The 19,398-nt window shown below is 40.3% G+C and overlaps 1 protein-coding gene across 4 annotated transcripts in view; it reads left to right on the forward strand.

The window, feature by feature from the left end:
• The window catches only part of FRY (FRY microtubule binding protein), a 257,840-nt gene that overhangs the window by 29,397 nt on the left and 209,045 nt on the right, over positions 1 to 19,398 (forward strand). For all 4 annotated transcript variants that reach the window (XM_075420163.1, XM_075420181.1, XM_075420190.1 and 1 more), the window contains exon 2: positions 3,500 to 3,676. The gene's annotated coding sequence lies outside the window, so the exon portion shown is untranslated. The remainder of the gene's footprint in view (positions 1 to 3,499; positions 3,677 to 19,398) is intronic.

A 19,398-nucleotide genomic window follows, 5' to 3' on the forward strand; every position in this document is an offset into this window, starting at 1 on the left:
GTGTGTCTGCACGTGGTTGTAGTGTTTGGCTGGAGACTGCTTGATTCAGCTTGCCCCTGTGCTTTGAAGTAAAGCATGTCCATGAAAGTCAGTATTTACAGTGTTGCCTGAGAGTCTGTTGCGGAAAGCGCTCCCTTCCTCTTCTCCTGACCCTCCTCCTCCCCCCAAAGCGGAAGGCAGTGGCTTCAGGCTACCAGAGATTGGAGAGTGCAATTTATCACACGGATATGCAAAACCAGGCGATTACTTTTAAGATGCAGTCTCTCGTTACTGCACAGATGTGGTGTATGATGGACTACATCCACTCTGTTATATTGATGATGATAACCTGAAATGTTCCATGTTGTTTGGATTTTCTTTGTTGAGTCTAAAACTCGATAACCCATTTTTGTGCAAAGATCTTGTATGTCTCTGACAGCATCATGCAGATATGAACGGACTTCTCAGCAGGGAGATGAGGAACTAGAGTAGTTTCAGGAAGCTGTCAGGTCTACTGTCTGTCACTTCTCATTTTCCAAAACCAAAAAGTGTCTAAACGATGGGGCCTTATCTTTAAAATGCATCTGGAGTATAGCATACAAAAAGATACGCAAATTTGCAGAAAGATTGAAGGAGCAGAGCTGAGCCATGACTGCCCTCTCTATCTCAGTGACTTTTGAGTCAGAAGCCACAGTTTCATATATCTCCTAATGTTCAGGAAGTCTGAACTCTGGCATAAACATGCAAGAAGAGAATTATCCAGACTTACAGTAGTGCTTCTTAAAGTGTGGACAGAACTACTGTTGTGTTTTTATAGAAAACAGCTGCAAAGGGCTATCCAGAAGGAAAAAGGCACTGAAGAGAGAAATAAAAATGTATGAGCCCTTTAATAATACATGGTGAAGTTGTGAGGGTGGATCCTGTTGTTAAGGGAAGGCTGGGGAGAGGAGATAGGGTTGTAAAACACTGCCTTATGAGATAGCAGAAAATTGAGTGTCATTTGCTAGTATCGACTCAGTAGATCTTTTAATTAAGTGCCCTGTCAAACATTTCATGCGGCTGAACAGGTCAAATAATGTTGTTGAAGTTGGACTGTCCAGTTTGCTGCCGTGAGTCTGGAGTATTCAGATTGAGATACACTGCTCAAGAGGCTGCTCTGACAGCACCTTGGTTGTCCAGACGGGTTGTGACCTTGTCCTTGCAGGTATTCAATGCTGTGGCTGGACAAGGCCCTGAGAAACTGCATCTCATGTTCAAGTTAGCAAACAAGGTTTCTTATTCATGTCACAGATCATCGCTCCCTGAGCTCGCAGAGAACATTCAACCTGTCCTCATAGTAATAAAATTCAGGTTGGATTTGGTAATCAAGCATTATGGGCCTCCGGGCATATCCATCACAGGACAGTGCTCTCCCTCCGAAGTGTGGTACATCATTTGACACTGTTCCCTACAGCATCCTCCTGGAGAAACTAGCTGCCCATGGTTTGGATGGGTCTTCTTTTCGCTGGATAAAGAACTGGCGGAGTGGCTGGGCGCAGAGAGTGGTGGTGAACAGAGTTAAATCCAGCTGGCGGCCGGTGAGAGGTAGTGTTCCCCAGGGCTCAGTTTTGGTTCCAGTCTTGTTTAACATCTTTATCAATGATCTGGATGAAGGGATTGAGTGCTCCATCATTAAGTTTGCAGATGATACCAAGCTGGGCGGGAGTGTCAATCTGCTCGAGGGTAGGAAGGCTCTGCAGAGGGACCAGGAAGACTGGATCGATGGGCTGAGGCCAACTGTATGAGGTTCAACATGGCCAAGTGCTGGGTCCTGCACTTCGGTCACAACACCCCCATGCAGTGCTACAGGCTTGGGGAAGAGAGGCTGGAAAGCTGCCTGGCAGACAAGGACCTTGGGGTGTTGGTTGACAGCCGGCTGAACATGAGCCAGCAGTGTGCCCAGGTGGCCAAGAAGGCCAATGGCATCCTGGCTTGTATCAGGAACAGTGTGGCCAGCAGGAGTAGGGTGGTGATTGTCCCCCTGTACTCAGCACTGGTGAGGCCGCACCTGGAGTACTGTGTTCAGTTTTGGGCCCCTCACTACAAGAAGGAAATGGAGGTGCTGGAGTGTGTCCAGAGAAGGGCAAGGAGGCTGGTGAGGGGTCTAGAGAACAAGACTTACGAGGAGCGGCTGAGGGAGCCGGGGCTGTTTAGTCTGGAGAAGAGGAGGCTGAGGGGGGACCCTATCACTCTCTACAACTGCCTGAAAGGAGGTTGTAGTGAGGCAGGTGTTGGTCTCTTCTCCCAGGTAACTAGCGATAGGACGAAAGGCAGTGGCCTCAAGTTGCGTCAGGGGAGGTTTAGATTAGATATTAGGAAACATTTCTTTACTGAAAGAGTGGTCAGGCATTGGCACAGGCTGCCCAGGGAGGTGGTGGAGTCCCCATCCCTGGAGGTGTTTAATAAACGTGTAGATGTGGCACTTTGGGATATGGTTTAGTAGGCATGGTGGTGTTGGCTTGGTGGTTGGACTTGATGATCTTAGAGGTCTTTTCCAACCTGTGATTCTCTATGATCCGCTGCCAGTGGTTTTGAACACATACGTGGTGCACGTGGCAGTGTCAGCTTCAGGGCCTTTGTGCATATTGGGATCTGCTCAGAACTCAGCTTCTCCTCCATCACCACCTTTTGAAAAAGCATTAAAACCTAGGACACACTGACAGTAACATGGCATCATATGATGCGTGTGTTGCTCAGAGGAGGAGCACCAGAGACAAATTCATGCTCCTTTGGTACCGTGAGCAGGGAATCCAGCACAGAAACCTGATATACAATAAGAACAGTCCTGCAGTCCAAAAGCCATCTCTGTGTCGGGATTTCTGGGGGCTGAGAAGGTTTCAGGCAGTCTAGGTGAGGAAATGTTCTGATGCTTTGTGCTTCTTCCATATAGTATGTAAGTAGCCTGTCTCAAAGAATGGTTATGGGTAACTTTTCTTTCTGAGCCTGCAGCTGTTACTAGACTGAATTAAAAAATTTGCTGTCAGATGCTTGTAGTTGCATCAAACTGAAATAAACTGTTCTAAAACGGACCTTGCAGTTATACCCAAAGTTGAAAAGTAGATTCCTGCTCTCACCATTTTTATTTTCCAGAGGCACCACTCATTTACTTCTGCTTAAGGAATTACTGCATAACTCAGTTTCTGCTGTGGTTTATAGTTTCTGACAATAAATCTACAAAAAAAAAAAGTCTAGTTCATATTGTCAGTCTAAAGACAAGTTATAATTTTAGAAATTTACAACATTTGTACAGAAAATTTTCTCACGTGTTTTATGTCTCTGTCCAAGAGTATGAATTGCTGGTAAGAAAGTATGCAAGAATTCTTTTGACAGCATCTATTATGAAATGTTTGGTAGATAAATACAATTTTTAAGGTCATGTTTTAAGACTTGGATTTTGTTTAATCTTTTGTTTAATCTGGGAGCAGTAATATATCGTGTTGTTCAGGTGGCTGAAGGTTAAGACAACTGTTATTTTCCCTAGGTGGTTGTGATGGCTCACAATGCAAAACAGTGATCTCCAGGAAGCAAGCAAGATAGCATCCAGCCTGCTTGCAGTTAACCCATCTCTGCCTGAACTAGAAAACTATTTACGAAAATTACATTGCAAAATTCAAGCATTAAGAGAGATCACTACTGGAAACTGTTGCTTCAGGGAAAGGTAAGACTTTGCAGTAATTATCTAGTCGTTACGGATTTACATGAGATTTTTCTGTTAGAATGACAGTGAACTTTATGTATGAATGCATTTCTTTATTGAATAAATGTGGCAGCTATCATCCCTTTTTCAGTAAATAGTCAAAAGTCTTTTGCATAGGTGAGAAATGTAAAATGTGCATATTGGGATTTGGAGCTTCATGTATATGTAGTTCTTACTGAAAAGGACTGTGTGTACGAATTTAAGTATTTGGCAATGACAGGTTTTGGTTTCTTATGGTCTCACTTTAAATGTGAATTACAAAGCTATATTAAGACCGTCACATGTGCACGAGATTGTGCACATGCTTTACTATAAGTATTTATGGACTCTTTGTCTTAACGATAGTGAAAGCTGGCAAACCGTTACCAGGAGCTGAAGAAACCTGTGGGTTTTAACTAATCTGACACAGTGCAAGTGTTCAGCTAAAGCCTTTCTGGGACTGAAATTCCTTACAGAAAACAGTTGGTTATATTTGGTTTTGTAAATGCTGGTATGTGTTTGAAAACAGATGAATAAGCATTTTGCATGTTTACTAAGCAAGTATCTGAAATTGCTGCAGTTGTTACCATGCATTTATTTCTCAAGGAACCAGGGGGAAAATAGAGAGCAACATGAGTAGAGATTCATCAGTGTTCTTCTCTTGAACAAAACAAAAAAAATTTTGCCTACTGAAAAAGGTTGGATGGGTTTTAACCTGTCATTATCAAGCTGTAGTTAGTCCTTCTGTCATACAAAAATAAGATTTCTCGGAGTCAATTAATTTTGCCCCGTAATTGCCTGTAAGTCATAGCAAATTATACTTCTTCTGGAGTGCTGGCTTCCATAGTGCTCCCAATTCTACTCCACTGAAGAGTGAAATGTTTTCTTTTGCTTTTAAAGGGCAGTACTATAAAGGCTCTTGACAGGGCCACAGACTTTTCAGTGTGAGTAGTTATTTTTATGGTCTTTGTTGATTGCTTAAATACAAATTTTTCTGTTTCAGCTTTTCTAGATTTTAGATGATGGTTTTCAGTACATTGGGACAATGATTCTAATGCCATGTATTATTCAGTTCTTATTTTATTTCGATGTAGCCTTTTTTTTTATCCAAGACAGTGCAGATGAAAACAAGTAGAAGGATGTATTTATGCTGTAAAGCAGAGAGATCTGTAAGTATGTGATGTATGTGACCTATATGATCGTGACGAAGATGGTGGTTTTCATTGCCTAGAGATAAGCTGTTCTGCGCAGCATGCTGACATGAAAAGGGCTCCATATGGCTGACTCTGTAAGTTCAGTGTGACTTGTGATAGGGCTCTAGGACACATCTTGGCAGCAGCATGTGTGATTTCAACCTGGCGTACCACTGGAGCGTGCTGAAATTCCCGTGTCAGTCACTGAAGGGTCTAAGGGAGATGTGTAACCCATATAAAATAATGCAGCCACAGGAGTCTACAGCACAGTCACTAGTGCTCTAGACACAAGATTGAACATGTATTGTTGCGCCACGTGAGCTAGGGGGGAACGTGTGATGACTCTGCTCTGGAAAAGTACAACTATATGTAATTACAGGCTCCAAGCTGGCAAATGAGAGCGCCGTTTCCTAGACTACCTTGTGACTGTAATTCTAGGGCCTCCTAAGTCCCAGTGAAGCAAACTTAGAAAATACTAGATCTGACCACTTCTCAACTAGTTTAAGTGTTTACTGTGCCTTGAGACAACTGATTATACTAATGCTTTTCTTCACAAAGCAGTTTAAGAAGATACAACCTCTCGGCAGTTAAGCTAATGGCTCCTGAGTGAAGCCGTTGTCTCATGGCAGCAGGCTTCGAACTCCAATGAATACAAATTTGGCACATTAGCAGGTGTCTTGTAAATGTCCTTGAACTCAGAGTTGGAATTACATTAATATGCAAACATATTCATGGGCTTTTTATTTTCTAAAAAGGAGATGAAACCAACTGACATGATGTGCTCTTGTGAAATCTCTTGTCTTTTACAGTTCAGAAAAAATCCCAGGGCTTGGAGGGAATCATTTAGTACCATTTAACTAGAACAGTGCTGTTTTTTAATTACTCTGGTGGCAGAAAAATTAGCAGTACTAACGTCTGATGAATGTGGGACCTATTATCTTTCCTTAGCTTCTCTCAGGTTTTGGAGGATTACGTTGCTGGCATCAGTGAGAGAAAGCTAGGGGAGATTGTATCTGTTACTACTTATAAATATAACTGCCGTATTTCCTCTTATTTATTTTAATGCTGCACTATAAATTTATGCTCTTTGATTTATTTGATCTGATAATATTTTAATAGTATATTTGTCCAGCTCTAAATTGAACTCAATCAGTTCTGTGCCTTTGGCTTTTGGAAGTAACGAATGAAAACTGTCAATTTAGACCCACCAAGGCATGTGACAAGCTATCTGGCAGTAATCTAGGAATGCAGTTAAACATGTTTAATTATGCACTTCGTTTGCTAGGTTAGAGTTCTAAAATTTTGCAAGGTGGAGGCCTCACAGGACATAAAAACTCAACTCTTTTATTTTATTCTAGTGCTCTGACTTCATTTTTCAAAGTTTGAGAAACTCCATCATTTCTTCACTCAGTTGATGGTGAAGCCTGTGTTACCTATGAAGGTCCTCATTTTTGCGTAGGTTCTGATAGCAAGCATTGGTTATTGAGTGTCAAAGAAAAGTGCAGATCACAGCAGCTATCATTTCAGGAAATTGTTCTCCATTTTGATCTCCTTTTCAGAGAGACTTAAAGCCTGGCTGGGTGGAAGAGTCCAATTCTATAACTCCTAAACTAGGTACATATATACATGGATTATAGTACTTCACAAGCTGGTAGATGAGGTATTTAAACAGGTTAGAGTGATACAGGGGAATAAATGAAAGCTAGGTGTCCAAGAATTGAGATGGAGCATGAATAGACCAGTAGTTTAAAAAATAAAACAAGAAAATGAAAACAGAAAAGGAAGAACTAAAAATACATTCGTTTTGTTATTTTTAAGAATTCCTGCTGGTTGCACAAAAAGCATTGAACTTAAAAGATCATACTACCAATGCTCAGTACCTTTCAAACATTCATTTTAATCTAGTGCAGAGATCCAAATGAAGACTGACACTTGGAATTTGGGGGAGGCTATATAATTTTTTCCTAATTAAAAATATCAGTGTTCTAGCTAGAAATCTGCTCTGCGAAGCAGACCAGTATCATTTATCATGTTGTAGCCAACAATATTGATATTGACTTGAATAAGGTAATAACATTGTAGGGCTGATAAGCATCATTTAATATTGCCTAAGAGTGGTTATTGTTTTTCTTTTCATGTTAAGGTATTGTAATAGTTCATGAAGGGAGTTTGTCAGTATTAATCCCAGAAGAGTTCTTCAGAATCTTTATAGCTATAAGATGTGTGAGCGTCTAAATAATTTGGTTTTTCCTTGTACCTTTTTACTTCCTTAAAAAGGGGAGGGAGGAAGAAAAATAAAAAGTGGGAGACCTACATCTGGTATTAAAGAAAATATTTTTTGTTTAGGACTGTGCATAGCAGGAAAGATATCACACAATAGGCAGCAATTCTTGTTGAAACAGCAAATACTTTAAAAAAAAATGACAAGATGAACAACAAAATTGCAGAAAGTATGCCATTATATCCCAAGCAAATATTTTACCAAATAGGTTTTTGATACAAGCAGCAAGACGTACAAGGAACAGGATGTGATACATATCCAGGACAACATTTTAAACACTTTTTCAACTTCCTGGCTTTTCCCTTGCTAGTATTTAGATAAAGCTTAAATGGTTCCACTCAATGTTATTTTGCATTGATTGAAGCATAACATTTTCCTATGTAGGTGGCTGATTTGGGGGCTTTTTTAAGGATAGGCATTTTTTTCTTGTATGTGTTCCTCCGTATAGTAGAATAAGGGAAAGGCTTTCACTGTCCATTGCCCCCTGTAGAGAAATGAGCTGAAAAGTCCAGAGATACAGATATACTACTTTTTCTCTCAGTGCTGATGTGCTATTTTGGGATATGTACTGACCTACTTTCTATGTTTCCAGAAAGCAGGCTGAAAATTTTTAGCTCAGGTTGCATAAAGATTTGGATTTATTTTTCAGTGGATTTTTGTACATGCTTTCGCATATATTCACACACACACATGTTGGCTAGCGTGGGGGTTGATGTACAGTAGCAAATCAAGACTGCCAATTTTGGTACAATTTCAACAATAATAGCAGCAGAGATCTGCTGCTAGACACCTGCCTTGATAGGATTTCACAAGATGTTTGCAATCTAGTGGTGCAGTTATTCAGAATTACATGATAAGATAGAAAGCTTTCAGTTCCCAATTTTGAATAAATTTAATACCTAAGCAGAAACATCCAAAATTGCTATAAGAATCTCGTTATTATATTTTTTCCAGTTTCTTCAGCTTTGTCTTAGAGACTGGAAGATAAAACCCCGTTGAATCATTTACTTTGACTCCATGCATCTCTTTATTCAGCACTGACCATCAAAGAATGTACAGCCCATCAGTTTGCCATTCCATATTAAAATAATAATACACAGAGCTTGGGAATTGTATGAACAAATTATGAGAACAAATAATGAGAGATGAAGACCTGCTCCTACCCTTTGCTTAGGGCAGAAAAAATTCATCAGCCACAGCAACACTGCACTTACGTGTGGGCTTTTCCCAGCAGAGCTGCTCTGCTCATGGAAGAAAATCCTTTTTAGTTTATTGTGCTTCGCTCACCATGACCGAGGTGCAGAAGGTCTTGCTGTGGCATTCTTCTCATCTGACCTGTATGAGCATACAAAGGTTAAGCATTTGTACGTCTCTGTAAGAGTCTGCAGTTAAGAGGAAAAGACAATTTCCCCTATCCTCAGTTAGGGAAGATGAATTCTGCCATGGGGAGGTACGTCTCTGTCTCTGTGTTAACTATAGATGGAGTTTGGACGACTTAATCTTTGAATGTCTGCACCTAGGTTAGAGAAATCCAGTCTCTTTTCTTTGTATATACCACAGCCAGAGTAGGGAGTTTTGTTAATTTATCGTTACTGATGTAGTTCTACTGAGAAAGGCTGGACAGTATAAATGAGGCCTCAAAATGTCATGAATGGCAGGTCTGAATCTTCCCGTGACTGACAGACATGCTTCGTACCTCTCTGGAAAGTATTATGACCTACCTAAGCTAGCCTGTGGATATGTTATATGTATGTTTTTCTAAGACATTTGATTTGATTCTTCTCTTTTTTAAATTTACACTGTATAACATAAAGATTGTGTACAGTACTTTTAAAAAATCTGGCTCTCAAATCTTCATTTATAGTTGATAATTGACGTGAGTTTTAGCTCCTAGTGAGAGTTAAGAATCCTACAGATTCAAAGCATTTGGATGATGTAAAATTTTCACTTACTAAGTATCCTATGCAGTCCTACTACTTTCCAGGGTGTCCAAAATTGATGGGATATCAGTAAATAATGAATTTGAATCAGTATTACAGCATGATAGTCATATGTTAATTGCCTAGTTAAGTGCGCATGGTACAACTAAACATGTTTTTAATGCTCCTACATGGAAGGTAATACGAGCACAGATGGTAGGGTTACAAAGACAAAACTCTTTGGGGTAGTAACTTGAAGGAAGGGCAATTTAAGAAGCTTGTTCAGCTTGGCTGTCAGTGTGATGCTAAAATATAGTGGTACTAAAATATTTTATCCAGTGTGTTGATATTTCCACTTAACAATGAGGTGTAAATAAAGGAGAGACTTCAAAAAAGAGGCCTGTGGAATTTCTCAGGGTCTGGAGGGGAAAAAAACAACAAAACTTTTATACTGTGGGGCCTCAAGAGTTCAGTCATGTAAATTTATAGAACAGAGATTTGCAAGATGAGTTGATCATCATCTACAAATTCTAGTCTTTTAAAAAGCCGTCCCAAAGCAAGGAATTTCTCAGCTTTATAAATAAAGGCGCCTGGAAGTTGAAGCTGAGCTAGTTCTATCCAAACCCAATTTTTCTCGCAAGAAGGAAAGATTAACATTGAAATAGATGAGTTTTAGCGTCTCCTACCAAGGAAGGAGCAATATTCCTGTCATTGTGGAACAGGCACTCCCGAAAGCCAACTTTAACCTTGCCACTGTTCAGCATAGTTAGTGGCAAGGCAGAGCTTATTCCCAGCCCTGAATCAATGGCTCTGTCCATTGGCTGTGAAAGAGGTATGGGAGACTGCACTCCCAGGCTGACGTTAGGCTTTGTGGTTTAATTCCTACGAGTCTCCAGTACTTTCCAAAAGCCTGTCTTTAGCTAGCAGGAAAAACTCTGCAGCCTTCTGTTTGCAGCTGGTCCAGATGACCCTCACTTACACTTACCTCTTGTTTTTCTGTGTTCATGTGCTGTATTCTTTTCCATGCAAGGAGATGTGTCCTGCTTGTTATACTTGAGAAGACTAAGAATCTCATTTCTGCTGAAATGCAATCCGAACTTCACCCATTTCTCCGTGTGCTTCCAATCTGTGTAGGAACCAAGGGGATCACAGGCTATTTAGGTCCTCTTGGGACCCCCTGTTAGTTTCGACTCTCCCCAGAAATATTTATTACATTTTCACACTGTGCTGAAAGTGCAGTTTCCCTAATACTCTGATGTTTGGAGTCAAGACTTGGAAAGATAGCCCCAAATAATTTTCTCCACCTAAGAAAGACAGATATAATATGACCAGCAGTGTAAAGTGCTATGAGTAGGTCTCATCCTTGCTATCATACCTTTTCATTTTCATAGCTGAAAGTTGTTCTCAGATGCAGAATTGCTTTACCAGCTAAATTTATAGTGCTAACGTGACAGTAGTGCTTAACTACAAAAAATGTGAGGGTACGAATTCCTAACGCAAACTGATTGAAAGTATTATCTTATTGATATATGTCTTCCTGAAAATAATTAGTTTCTGTACTATTACCACTTTTTCTTGAAGTTTGCGTAATTACAGAAGTGTTCAGGAATGTATTTTTCATCTTTGCCTGTCCTAGAGACTGGTAACAACTTGACTTCCCAGAGATAAGCCAGATCATGGTATTCTATGCTATCACAGGCATTAGTTCTTCAAATTCCTCTTGAAACTAATCTGAAATGTCAGGAAAATATAGTTTATCCGAGCTGTGTGAGGATACTGCAACAGGGCTGCACAGTCTTTGAGTATATTTGAATCTAGATTAATTTCAGGATTATCATCCTGGGTCCTAAAAGCCCTAAATTGCCTACAGTCCAGCTGAAAAACTTATTGCTCCTCAATATTCTGCCACTCATCTTAATTTGGGGGTTATAAAGCCACGAGCTGAACTTCCAAGAAGGAGGAGGATGATGGTGTTCATGCACCTCCCTGGACTGTGGAATGAATTACTGGAAGAGTTCAGTGGGAGTCTCGCTGTGTTTTGGGAGTGTTGCAGGATTTATCTCCCTTGGCAAGCTTTTTTCTCTCTAAGCAAGCTCTTAATTGACTTTGTGTGAAAAAATTTCCCTAGTTCTGAAGCCCTGTATGGAGATAACGGCAGAAGACTGTAAGGAGTGAAAAGGTGTTTAATTTTCTTGAGAGAGCTGATAAATTTGGCAGTCAATGTTCACAGTCAGTGGGCAAACAGGTGTCTTAAAATATGTACTTGCTACAGTGAGTGTCTGACAAACTAGGTTATTGCACGGTTTCATTTAACAGTAACACTACGTTTTTCTCAGTTGTTTTCATAAGTGTTACTAGTTAGACTAAGGTTGTGTCATCTTCGTTTAAAATCTACCAGTTGTACCGTTGACACTCAGAAAAGTAACTCTCCTTTTCTGTTCTGTTGTTGCAAGAGTGATCTTTACTTCTTATTTTCATTGCGTGCAATAGTGGGTAGATGTATATGGTGTTTACCTGGTGAGCCCTGCGCCACTGCAGCTGTGTGCAGGGACACACTTTCAGCAACACAACACCTAAAAGGAGCATCTGTTAAACACACGATCTCTTTTCTCATTTTGCCTGTATTACAGCGCTTGCGAAGGGGACACAGCTCCTCTCTTCTGCTAATACTGTTTTGAATGCAGCTGCTGTCATTCTTGCAAGCTAACAATTGTCAGTTTAGTCTAAACTTTAGTTAAGTCAGGTCAGTACCTAGACTCCAAGAACCTCACCCAAATTTTTAAAGGTTTTTCTATTTCATTCTTGTTCTGCTTATATTAATAGCTGTGACCACTGAGGGTCCTAATCTGAATAATCATAGGGAAACCGAGTGATCGGTATACATCCATACAGTTTTATTAGCCACATTAAAAAAAAATGCACAGACACTCTCTTAAATCCAACATTGGTACATACATCATCATACATCTTCAGGAAATGGAGGAAAAAGAACCCCAAATGATCTCTGTCTTCAGGTAAGTCTGTACAGGGAATCTTGCTCTTCCTTTCATGTTTTGTGGGCTTCTTCTCCTTTGTCAGTCTTTAAGCACTTGGAATTTTTCACTTACCGTAAGGCTTGCTGTAAGAGTCAGCGACTGCTTGTGCTTGCCAAGCAGTGCTTGCTGTTGCTTGAGGCAGCACTGTGTGCCGTTGGCCACTGCTTCCTGTGGTTTGGAGACCCAGAGTTTCCTCATGTCCCTTCCTTTTCCCTGTTTTTTACACATCTGCTGGCTGTCATCTTTTATCTCGGAGTATGGAAAAAAAATGAAAATGTAGATTTAATACCCAGGTAGCTGTTGCTTTCCTTGTTTTCTGTCTTTCTTTCCATGACAATGTAAGAGGAGCTCCAGACTGCTTGTAAATCCACATTTATGAACTTGTGTAGAGAAACTTTCCCTCAACCCCTCTCATTTTCCCCAGGCAATTCTTTGCTTACTGCAGATGAGAGAGGGGGAGAGAGGGGTGCAGAGACAGAGAGAGTTTTTATTTGCAATGTGGAATTCAAACTCAAGAGCACTGGCAGCACATCAGTAACCAGTTCATCTAATTTAGGTGCAGTTATAAGAGAGGTGACAGAACTCTGCTGTAAGTCTGTACACAGAAAAATGCTTATTTTATGAAAGAAGCATCCTCCTGTATTGCAGTGTTAGATGCAATAAGTGGATCTTATTAATAGTGTTCAAATGCCAAATAAGTATTTATAATAAAACTACAGAAGTTTAATATTGTACAATTAAACATGTACAAATCAGGTGTGGGATATTCGTGTCTGTATCTGGAGGTTGTGAAGATAATTTACACATCGGTGCTTTATGATGCTGTAGCAATGTCATGTTGGTTCTTGCATACCGCTGACTTCCGTGGCAGGGCATCTGAGCTGAAACTCGTGTCCTCGGGGTTATGCCTCAATCAGGCATTCAAAGTAGCCGCTAAGGATGTGTTCTGGTGTTTCTAGAGCTCTGGCCTCAAGTGGGAAACCTTCATTTTCCTATTGACTGGTCCCACGCTTGAGACTGTGTTGTAAGTAGTTCCGTGAAAGCTGAAATACAGCCAAGTATGTAGAGAGCAAATGAAGTATTTCTCTTATACTAGACAGAGAATAAAATTAAGTCAAAGTGTATATAAATCTGTATGTTACACTGCCCATGAAAGGGGATGCGCTGAAAGCATGCCAGACAAAGAACTTCCAACCTGTTTCTGTGTGCCAAACATCAAGCATACGCACGTGGTTCTGACTCTCCTGTGAGTGTGATGGCTAGGAAGGAGTATGCTTTGCTGACTGATGGAGACAGAATGTATTTGTCATCTTAGATGAAAATTTAAGATGCTTTTGTAAAGGCTGCTGTTGTCTCTGGGGAGCACTGAAGGATAGGCTCGCACCTGGCAGTTTGCGTGCTCCTTTGGCCAATACCATTGCTTTAATAGATACCTTTATGATCATCAGATGAAACTGAGAGCACTAATTTGGAGAATCAGTTGGATAAAACTAGGTCATGTTTCTATGACTATTAGGGATCCATCTACATTTTTTGTGTTGTTACTAAAACTCTAGAATTATCATAGCTTAATGCTGCTTTCCTATGCAGCGCACCACACCATGTATGAAAGTGAAGTGGGCTTTTGGGGAGAATATGGGGAAGCTGGAAAGCCACAGGCTCAGCATTTGATCAAGCATCCTCTGATCTGATACTAAACAACAACAATTTATATGCTTCAATTCCTTTAATAGTAGTTATGAATACACTTATTCCTGAAAACTAGCACTATCATTTGTGCATCTGAATTTAGGTGTGGCCTGAGTACACATATGAAATCCATCAATCTGGGAACTCAGGCAAAATGTAGATACTTTACGTATTTGTCTTGAATGGAAAATGACGATAAAAGCAACACATGGCTGGTCAGACTACTGCACTTCTGAAAATGAGTAGGCATCAGTGTTAAGGATCTAGGGAACAGTTTGCCCCAGTGTGAGGGTACAGATGACGCTTAGGCCAGTAGGAGCCCATGGAGTAGCGCTTTCTGCAGTTCTGGAGCCCAGTCCCGCTGGAGCCATCTTTTTAATCCCCAAAGAACAAATATTTTGAGAGCAAGTACAGCTCCTGGCCTGGATGACATGGGATCATGATGGCCTTGATTCAGAGCTTAAGCGGTGCTGCTGGAGAGAAGGCAGCATGGATTCCTAAGATTTGGGCAGATTTCACTCAGATCCAAACTGAAGTGGAAATCAAATGGTCTGAATCTCACCCATAATTAGTAGGAGATGATACAAAATGTGTTTCATTATGGTGATGTAGAAGTAGGATCTACACTCAGAACAGGAAACAAATATTAAAGAGCTAACTATTACTGCTGGATTCAAAGACTGGTGATAGTTGTTACCTTCTTTTTATGTGTGTGGGCAGCGACCTAATACTCACCACCTACTTACCCAGGGATTCAAGATCACATCTTTGTGTCAGGCTGTAACACACAGCCTGCTACGACCTAAGGCATGGATATTCAGGAAGGGTGTGGTGGAAAGGAAGTGACCGTGCATGAAGTAGAGACTGACATAGGAAGAAGTGGCGGGTGGGAAAAGACGAGAAATGAAATCTTCACAAGGGCTCAAAAGGACTGCATAGCAGAGTTTTCTCTCCTCTGTTCTTTTCAGTCTCCCTTCTCTGATACACCATTCCTGTATCTGTTCTCTTGCAATGTAGGAAGGACACGTGAAACCGGATTTAGGTCTGTCCCATTACACTGCATAGGGCATGTCTACTGAAGGGTGAGGGAAGTTTTGGCCACTTCTCTTGTTTCCTCTTCATTAACAGAATTTCATGTAACACAAGCAACCCAGAGTCTTGGGCAAGGGACTGTTTCTGCCATGGTGCAACCCCATCTGTCTGTGTCACATCTCATCCAGCACTGAATCAATGCAACTTTAATATGTTGAATTTTTTAAAAGTCTATGTGTTATCAATAGGCCACATGTATATTTGACTGCTTGTCCGTGAAAAGCGGAATTTTCATTATCACTTAGTTTTCATGATAAGGAAAGGAAGAAGACTGGATTTCTTAAATCTCTGGGATCACTTTGGACAGTGACCCAAGTTAACAGCAATTGTAGAATAAACTCTTTGTGATTGATGGGAATTTTCATTAAAACTATGCTCTCTAAAAAGTACTTTCAAGTGCCAAACATTCTGATTTTTTTTCCTATAATCTGTAACACATTTTTTACAGAAGCTGAAATGGACTGTTATTATTTCACAGATAGGTGTTAACAATTTGTGTAAAATACTGAACACTCAGAAGTGGTTTTAAATAGAAAATTGTATCTGAAATCTGTGATCTTCATATTTGTAGCTTGCTCACAGTATTCACTTTCTACACAGAATGCAATAGGAAAAACAGGGACATCTGCCATGTTTTACTCAGGACTACTACTACACCCTACTAAATAAAATTGCTGTGTAGCCTCTAGGTCTTTCTCTTAGCACTGTATCCAGGGCATAGGCCTAATGTCACAGATTGCAGTGGAATCATAGCAAGCATGATTTTGTACTTCCAAGTGTTACCATCATGTGGATTCTGGCAACTACCACCCTCAGCTTTTGATCTCTGGAAGATGCCCAGCCTCTGGGCTGCTGCTCGGGCAAAGCCGCATGTCCTGACGGCTCTGAGGCCATCTGTGAGGAGCCCTGTCAGCTGGCTCAGTTCCTGCGCCATGCCTCTTTACACCGGACCCTGCCAGAAAACGCCTGTTCCCAGGGTCTGCGCTGCTTTTGTTGGAGAAGGATCGGCTTTCAAGTCCTCGTGAAGATAAGGCTGCGACAGCTATCATGTAATGAGAACATCAGCGTGAAGTGAAATTATTACAAATGTACATTAGCATATGAATTGTTCTGCTTATGAAATGCTGTGACATGAGTCAGCTTCCCCTCTTAATATGGGAAGCGCACATTATGGATCAAACAGTAAGGGACTAATATTATCTTAGAACCAGATTACAGCTTTAACCATATATTTTGTTTGTTGTTAGCAAACAAGAATATGACTACAAATTAAAGGTGCTTATCTTCTTTCAGCTGAAAGACAATGCAGTTGAAACACTCAGCCAAATCTCCTGTCAATATGCATCTACACAAATCAGCATGCCAGCATAGAAAGCAAGTCTGGAAAAGCTGTATTCTCTTCTTCATGTTTTATCTGTTTGTGTTTGAGGGAGGCGAGAAATTATTTGGGCTGAAAGCTTGTTTCTATTTTCTGTGGTTGTAATTCAATATTAAGTTATCTATTGCAAATTAAAACTGCAAATGTAGTGCATGATATGACTAGCATCTAATACTCCGATTTAGCTTGCTCTAGGGTCAGGTGTAGCCTGGCAACTAGAGTACTGATTGCACTACAAGAATACTACGAGTCAAGCATTTGCTGCAGGGGTAGAAATTAATGTGAACCTAAAACGATCTCTTTGCTGTCTTCGAGAGTGTGACCATGACTGGTTATTTGTTGACCTTTTCCTCCTATACCCACTGCTGAAAAATGATGCTTGACTAAAGAGACTTTTTTTAGATGCTAAGGCTGTGTCAAATCCAGGCTCTTTGATTATAACAACATTAGACTGGAAAAAATGGGTTAATTCAAGCAAAGAACGTGTCAGATGTTCACATCCTATGGATTAAGACAACCAGGTTATTCCAGAGAATTAAACATATAATTTTTGAGTAACAGTTGGAGGATTTGAACAGCTATATGTGTTCCTCACTTTTTTTGATTTGCCGTTTTCTCTTCCTGCTTTGTTTAACTTTCCTATTTGAATGCAAAACAAAATAGATTAGCGACTTCATGGCACAGATACGTTTGCAGATCTGTGACTGTTCTGTTATACTTAGGGGTTGACACCTAGGTAATAAGTGCTTATGGGAAAAAAGAAGAAGACGTTTTCTAAATGGGTATGTACTGTTAAACAGTCTCCACTGAGCAAGAGGTACCCAAGAATACTGAACTTGGTTGTTGTCAATCAACTTGATTTTTTTAAACACTTCTGACACCTAAAACCGACCCAAAATGCAGTAAGTAGCCTGAACATTGCCTTTGTAACTGTAATTTTAGAAGTATTTTGACTAGGGGTAACCTGGCACAGTCACTAAAAGAAATGATTCATATATCCCTGTCCTGGATGCTTACTCCTGTCTTTTTGTCCCTGGTTGCAGCATGGCTAAAAATAAATAAAGAAACAAAAGGTTGACCTAGGTTTGTGCCATGGTTTGCTGTGCAGCCTCACAAAATGGATGCTAAAGCAACAAGGACCGAAGCTCCATGGGCCACAGGCAAGATGAAGGATGAGGCTTTATTTATTTGTTGATTGATTGATTGAGTTGTGCTGGTTTAAAATGTTAGTAAAGCTCAAACTTTCTTTTCCTGCCACTGCAGTTCCTCCAACTTAACTGCGTAAGAGGCCTCATCCTCCCTTGGAGGTATTTACATACCATTCCACTCTGGTATGTGCGGCATGGCGGGAAGGTCCATGAATCAACGTACACTGATGTGGACATTACTTTACCAAACCAGACAGGAACTCATTCTGTTGTTGGTATTTTTCTTCCATAATACAGATTTTCTGAGCCAGCCTGCACTGGCTGACACATTGAGAACACTTTTTAGGAAACCTTTTCTTATTTCTGTTGTTGATAAGCATGAATGTTTCCTCAGCTGAACATGAGAATGACAGCTCTTATGCAGTCATAATAACACATGGGTTACGGCACATGAAATATAACAAGATTTACTGCTGTATTATTAAACAAAAAGCTAACAATAATTCCTCCTGTGAGAAAACTTACTTTTCTGTGACCTGGACTATGCTAATTTTGTAGCCTGAAATCAGTATTTCTGCGGTACAGTGTATAGTCCAAACATGAATCAGTTATCAAACATCAGTTTCCGTTATCTTTTATTTACCAAACTTTAATCAAAAGAAATAGGAATAGAAATTGCAGAGACTACAATTGGGTACTCTGCTGGAGGCAAGGGGTATGACATTCTGATTTAGCCTTTGACCGTAACGGATGAACCCAATGATCTGTAGTTCAGCAATCTAAATCAGGCAGGGTTTTTTTATTATACTGAGCTTTGAAAATTGTAAGAAAGTACTGAACTACATAGACCTACTAGAGAAGTCTGAAGCCTTATAAAACTTTGCCAGCCTGAAAATGTGGCCAGATTATATCTCCTGTGCTTTGCTTTTCATCATTCGAGCACTTTCATGATTCATTTCTGAACTTAACACAATGATTACTATCTTTGAGTAATCTCTTCTGAAGGTTCTTGTTTAAATATTTTATGGGATAAATAAATAATTAGTCTTCCTCTATCTTCCATGCTCAAACAACTGTAATAGATTAATGACCCTTTTTTTTTCTTTTTGGAAACCATGTTGATTAGTCCTATTGTGTTGTAATCTTGGCGTTTTACTCAACTATTAATTATCATTTTAATCACCCTTTCAGATGAAAGGCTCATTGAAGTGTAATTCCTTAAAATATGGTATGTCCTTCTAAAAAATATGTAAATATTTTCATTCGCCATCCTCTGTTGTTCAATGGTTTACTTATTTTTCCACATATCAGGCTTGCATTTTTTGCTGGATGGCTTTTGTGTTTTTTGTTTTTTTTTTTCCTGGTTTTATTTCCATCTATAAAGGTGCAAAGCTTCCATCTTTAAGTAGAAAATACAAGATCTGAGAGGGATGTTTGAAAATTATTTTGAAAAAAATGTTCTGAGGGCTGGAACACCTCTCCTGTGAGGAAAGGCTTAGAGGGTTGGGGCTGTTCAGCCTGGAGAAGAGAAGGCTGCAGGGAGACCTTATAGCAGCCTTTCAGTGCTTAAAGGGGGCCTATAGGAAAGATGGGGAAGATCTTTTTAGCAAGGCCTGTTGCAACAGGACAAGGGGTAGTGGTTTTAAACTGCAGGAGGGTAGATTTAGACTGGATATAAGGAAGAAATTTTCTACCGTGAGGGTGGTGAAACACTGGAACAGGTTGCCCAGAGAGGTGGTAGATGCCCTGTCCCCGGAAGTGTTCAAGGCCAGGTTGGACGGGGGTCTGAGCAACCTGGTCTAGTGGAAGGTGTCCCTGTCCATGGCAGGGGGTTTGGAACTATATGACCTCTAAAGGTCCCTTCCAACCCTTACCATTCTATGATTCTATGTTGTCACTGCAACCTCGGTGGAGAATAATCTCATATTTTATCGAGTGTTCTTGTCCTTTCGTCCTGTGCTGAATCTTA

Source organism: Opisthocomus hoazin, chromosome 1, assembly GCF_030867145.1.
Source record: "Opisthocomus hoazin isolate bOpiHoa1 chromosome 1, bOpiHoa1.hap1, whole genome shotgun sequence".
Lineage (NCBI taxonomy): Eukaryota > Metazoa > Chordata > Aves > Opisthocomiformes > Opisthocomidae > Opisthocomus > Opisthocomus hoazin.